The following is a 5,000-nucleotide window of genomic DNA, read 5'->3' on the forward strand; positions in this document are numbered from 1 at the left end:
TTAAAGTATAAATAGAATAAAATAGAAAGAAAAAAAGAAAACTCTTTTTCTTTATTTTATCAATAGATTTTGAAATAAGAAAAATTTACTAGCAATTCGTGTCGTTCTCACTAAATAAAGTCCATATTCATGTGAAATGAAGATAAATATATCACTCGCGTCTCTGTTACAACACAAAAATTCTACCTAGAAATGCTTTGAGTCAAATCATATAAAAAGTATAGATACTGTATACTTTAGTTCCCTGGGATTGTAGTTCAATTGGTTAGAGCACCGCCCTGTCAAGGCGGAAGTTGCGGGTTCGAGCCCCGTCAGTCCCGACGGATCCAATAATCAATAAATATATCAATGGATCTTTCCACTTTTTTGGAAAAGAACAACAATAGAATTTCACTTTTAATAGGAAGTCTTCGGATGATTCTTAGGTCTTTTTTTTTTCTTTTTGAGTTTATTTTCTTCTCATTTTCAAACAAATAGAAAAATTTCCATTACTTGAACTAGAACAAATTCCTAAAACGGATATGTGGCTTAGTACTAGAAAATTTTTTGATTGGTAAGATTTTATTTAGGATTTCAAAAGATAACATAGTAGGTCTGGTTTTTCAATTTCTCGCGTCTATCTAATGGAATAGAATTCCAGATGTTTCTCGGGAGTACATGTATAAATGGAATTTGTTTCTTGTACAACACCCAATTTTTTATTAAAATTACCTTGACAAAATACTTTTCAGATTGATCCCATTTCCGTCTATTTTTTGTTTTTGGATTTTTCTAACCAGCGGAAGTGGAAACGAAAAAGTGAAACTTCATTAGATGATTGATTGTAGAAGAAAGACGTCAGGTTCTGGAAAAAAGAGTAAAAAAGAACGATAACTTAAGGGAATTCTTGATTAGCTAACAAATTCCATTTTTCTTTTTTTGGATTCATTATGGATAAAAGAGCTTCCTATGGTATACTATTCAATTCGCGACCGCGAATTGATATGATAGCTCAGATATTGTTATTCCTGATATTAATCTGATTCAATATCATCAACAGATAAAATTTGGATCATCTCTATGGGATTAAATCCCGAGTTAATGGTACGTAAAAAAACGATAAGATTATGGAAGTAAATATTCTCGCATTTATTGCTACTGCACTATTCATTCTAGTTCCTACTGCTTTTTTACTTATTATCTATGTAAAAACGGTTAGCCAGAATGGTTAATTTGAATGAAACTTGATTTCGTAGTTCTTTGACGGATTCCAATTGCGTTTCTTAACTGAAACGAGCAGGCGCGAATCAGCAATATTCGATGAGAGCGGATAGTATGGTAGAAAGATTCATATGAATCTTTCTACCATACTATCAATTAGATTAGTCTTTTTTCGTGTAAGACGCTGTACTATAAACTATAATTTATGATAAAGATACAAACTTAATCCCAGTACCTGTCGAAAGAATCAAAGAAAAAAAAAGTAAAGTTTGGTATATATTAAGAAAAAACCAAATTAGTAATCTTTTTTTATCATTGCCAAGCCAACCCAAGAAGAAAAGTAATTGAATTGATTGGCTGGTGGATAGATGCTCGAAAGAGTTCGATGGGATGAAAACTTCTTTGAATTTTGAAATGAAATATTGAAACAAAAGGGATCCGCTGTTCCCCATTATACTTATAAAACTTATCTAATTGAATTTTGATAAGAGTCCATTCGTGGAAATTTAAGAAAAATTCAATTAGATAAATTTCCTATCATCTATATCTCCTTTCGAAATATAAACGTGGGAATTATTGAAATATCTTTTTTATTGACATTATTATCTTTAAATACACTTTGCGAAGCGATCGATAAAACAAATGATAATGATACAGTTTTATTCCTCAACTAAACTAAATTAGTATTTCTAGAGTCCACTTCTTCCCCATACTACAAGTGAAAGAGAAAATGTAAAGACTACCATTAAAGCAGCCCAAGCCAGACTTACAATATCCATGTGAATTATGTCCCCTATTTCTATGAATATGAAGGAATTTTTCCATTATTGTTTCATAATAATAGTGAAATCCCTGGTACAGAGTCAAAAATTTTGGGGATTATTCCTTTAATGAACTAATCCAATACCTGAATACTCAGCTCAGAGACTCTTTTGAGTTTGTATAGAAACTATATTACGCTTTTCTTTATCCACAATTCGAAATTGGTTAGATATTCCCTCCCGCCGACTTCAAGGCCCAGTCAGTAATCGCGCCAATAGGGCGGGAAGGGAATGGAGAGTTTTCGATAGTCCTTCTACTACTTACTAAAAGTCAAATCTTTTCTTGAATCCTAGACACAACAATTTACAGAACTTTCTTTTTTGAGAACCCCACAAGTACGTACCAAGAGACCTCTTCTTCTCCTTCCCCTCGACCGACGAAGAATTTGGGGAGTTATCGATTATAGCAGTTGATAAGGGAGTTCGAGTCTTTTGTTAATTAGAATCAGGCGACACCCGGATTTGAACTGGGGAACAAGGATTTGCAGTCCTCCGCCTTACCACTCGGCCATGCCGCCAAAACGATACAAAATAGACGATACTTAAATAGTCCCTTTTGGGGGTAGATTACTGCACTTCGTTTTTTATTTATTGGACTTGCATTTTGAATCTCTTTTCCTTGGTTGCCCTTCCACTACTTACTAAATACTTACTAAAAGCAAAATCTTTCTTTTTTTGTTTTGATTCGATTCAGACCAAAAACTACGGACTTTCAGTCAAAATTCATGATAAACACGATCAATTGGAACCATTAACTATTGGCTTGACTGCGGTTTCATGAACGATTCGTAAATTTTGATTTCAAATTATGTTTACCTAATGACATAAGAAAATCCAAAGGATAACTAATCAGTATTGCATCTTTTCAAGAAAAAATCGAAAAATCTTTATTTCCTTTTTCTTTTTCTCAATTGCAATTATAACAAGAATTATGAGTATATGTAAACCCCGGAACCAGAACAAAAATTACACAGACGACAGTCAAGTATCTTATATATGATATATAGATATCTGCACGTGGTTAAATTGACTATTTAATAGAATAAACATAACCCGCTTTACAATACAACGATATTTTAGTAATTCTACAAATAGAGTACTAAGATAGGTAAAAATATCTCTTTTCTACGCAAATCCCTTTTTTTTGTATTGTTACAAAAGGGCCAAAAATATTGATTAAATAAATGAACTCTTTATTGTTTCTGATTATTATGTCTTTATCTCGGCGAAGGGATCAAATCCTGCATCTGTTTCGTTTTTGGTATCCAATCGGGTTGGAATATGTAATATCATAATAATGGTAGAAATGGAACTGATATTCTATACTAAAACTCAATTTTATAAATCGAATTTAAGTTAAGTATAAGTAGCAGAATTCTTTTTATTAAGAATGTTTTATCAATTCCTTTTGCATCTGTTACATTTTAAAATTTGAGTAGAAACTTTTCTGTATTCCCCCCTTCATACATATTTCATACATTCCATATATGCTCCTATATGAATATATAGTTTTTGTGTCAAATTTTATGTGATTTAGTAAACAGAATTTAAATTCCATCAGAGATAGCTCGGTCTATATGATTCAACGAAGAATGAGCCAAAAATAGGATTTTTCAATAAATGGGGAATTGCGTGCAAATGCTACGGGATGGAAATGGGGGAATGTCTACAATCCCTGGGTTTAATCAGATACAATTTGAAGGATTTTGGAGGTTCATTGATCAGGGTTTAACGGAAGAACTTTATAAGTTTCCAAAAATGGAAGATACAGACCAAGAAATTGAATTTCAATTATTTGTGGAAACATATCAATTAGCAGAGCCCATGATAAAAGAAAAAGATGCTATATATAAATCACTTACATATTCTTCGGAATTATATGTGTCCGCAGGATTAATTTGGAAAACCAGCAGGGCGATGCAAGAACAAACTATTTTGATTGGAAATATTCCTCTCATGAATTCCCTGGGAACTTTTATAGTAAATGGAATATACAGAATTGTGATCAATCAAATATTGCAAAGCCCGGGTATTTATTACCGATCCGAATTGGACCATAATGGAATTCCGGTCTATACCGGCACCATAATATCAGATTGGGGAGGAAGATCAGAATTAGAGATTGATAGAAAGGCAAGGATATGGGCCCGGGTGAGTAGGAAATAGAAAATATCTATTTTAGTTCTATCATCAGCTATGGGGTCGAATCTCAGCGAAATTCTGGATAATGTTTTCTACCCGGAAATTTTCTTGTCTTTTCTGAATGATAAGGAGAAAAAAAAATTGGGTCAAAAGAAAATGCTATTTTGGAGTTTTATCAACAATTTGCTTGTGTGGGTGGGGATCCGGTATTTTCGGAATCCCTATGTAAGGATTTACAAAAAAAATTCTTTCAACAAAGATGCGAATTAGGAAGGATTGGTCGACGAAATATGAACCGGCGACTGAACCTGGATATACCCGAAACCAATACGTTTTTGTTACCGCAGGATATATTGGCAGATGCGGATCATTTGATTGGAATGAAATTTGGAATGGGTACACTTGATGATATGAATCATTTGAAACATAAACGTATTCGGTCTGTCGCAGATCTCTTACAAGATCAATTCGGATTGGCTCTAGTTCGTTTAGAAAACGTGGTTCGAGGAACTATATGTGGAGCAATTCGGCATAAATTAATACCGACTCCTCAGAATTTGGTAACTTCAACCCCATTAACAACAACTTTTGAATCTTTTTTTGGATTACATCCATTATCTCAAGTTTTGGATCGAACTAATCCCTTGACGCAAATCGTTCATGGGAAAAAGTTGAGTTATTTGGGCCCTGGGGGATTGACAGGGCGAACCGCTAGTTTTCGGATACGAGATATCCATCCTAGTCACTACGGACGTATTTGCCCAATTGACACGTCTGAAGGAATCAATGTTGGGCTTATTGGGTCCTTAGCAATTCATGCGAGGATTGGTCCTTGGG

The 5,000-nt window shown here is 33.6% G+C and overlaps 2 non-coding genes across 2 annotated transcripts; one reads left to right on the forward strand and one right to left on the reverse strand.

Moving 5' to 3' along the window:
- The first annotated feature begins 246 nt into the window (after positions 1–246).
- On the forward strand, positions 247–320 carry TRNAD-GUC (transfer RNA aspartic acid (anticodon GUC)). Its single transcript has one exon. It is a non-coding gene; the product is annotated as a tRNA-Asp (tRNA).
- A 2,148-nt stretch (positions 321–2,468) lies between these two features.
- On the reverse strand, positions 2,469–2,539 carry TRNAC-GCA (transfer RNA cysteine (anticodon GCA)). Its single transcript has one exon. It is a non-coding gene; the product is annotated as a tRNA-Cys (tRNA).
- Positions 2,540–5,000: the final 2,461 nt, after the last annotated feature.

Source organism: Chenopodium album, chromosome 23, assembly GCF_948465745.1.
Source record: "Chenopodium album chromosome 23, dcCheAlbu1.1, whole genome shotgun sequence".
Lineage (NCBI taxonomy): Eukaryota > Viridiplantae > Streptophyta > Magnoliopsida > Caryophyllales > Amaranthaceae > Chenopodium > Chenopodium album.